Below are 907 nucleotides of genomic sequence, written 5' to 3' on the forward strand. Positions count from 1 at the left end.
AGGAACAGTAGTAGCAGCAGGAGGAGCAATAGGCTGCCTAGGAACCCAAACTCTAGTTTGCCCCCTAGCAGCAGGCTGCTTCTTCTGACCCTGAGTCTTAAATTTAGCAGGAGCACTACAATCATGACCCACTTTATTACATTTCTTGCAAAAAGGAGGAGACCATTCAAAGATGATCTTCTGCTCAATGAGGTTGCCATCTGGATTCTCAACCCAGACACTTTGAGGTAAAGCCTTAGTAATATCCACTTCAATAAGCAATCTAGCAAAAGTAACCCTTAACTGCTTAGAAGTACAGTCATCAGCATACAGGGGTACCCCAATAACACTTCCAATTCTGCTCAAGGTGTCAGTCCCCCAGCAATTAAGAGGAAGATTAGGAAGTCTCACCCATAAAGGAACAGTCCGAAGCACCTCAGGAAAGTGTTTGACTTTCATTTGACTCAATTAGCTTTGTTGAATGCATTTTACTTTCATTTGATTCAAAAAGCTTTGTTTGAATGTGTTTGACTTTCTTTTGACTCAATTAGCTTTGTTGAATGTGTTTGACTTTCGTTTGACTCAATTAGCATTGTGGAATGCAATTGACTTTCATTTGATTCAAAAAGCTTTGATTGAATGTATTTGACATTCATTTGATTCTAAACGCTTTGTTGAAAGTGTTTGACTTTCATTTGACTCAATTAGCTTTGTTGAATGCATTTGACTTTCATTTGAATCAAGAAGCTATGTTTGAATGTGTTTGACTTTCATTTGACTCAATTGGCTTTGTTGAATGCATTTGACTTTCATTTGATTCAAAAAGCTTTGTTTGAATGTGTTTGACTTTCATTTGACTCAATTAGCTTCGTTGAATGTGTTTGACTTTCATTTGACTCAATTAGCATTGTGGAATGCAATTGACTTT

Source organism: Chenopodium album, chromosome 19 (assembly GCF_948465745.1).
Source record: "Chenopodium album chromosome 19, dcCheAlbu1.1, whole genome shotgun sequence".
Taxonomy (NCBI): Eukaryota; Viridiplantae; Streptophyta; class Magnoliopsida; order Caryophyllales; family Amaranthaceae; genus Chenopodium; species Chenopodium album.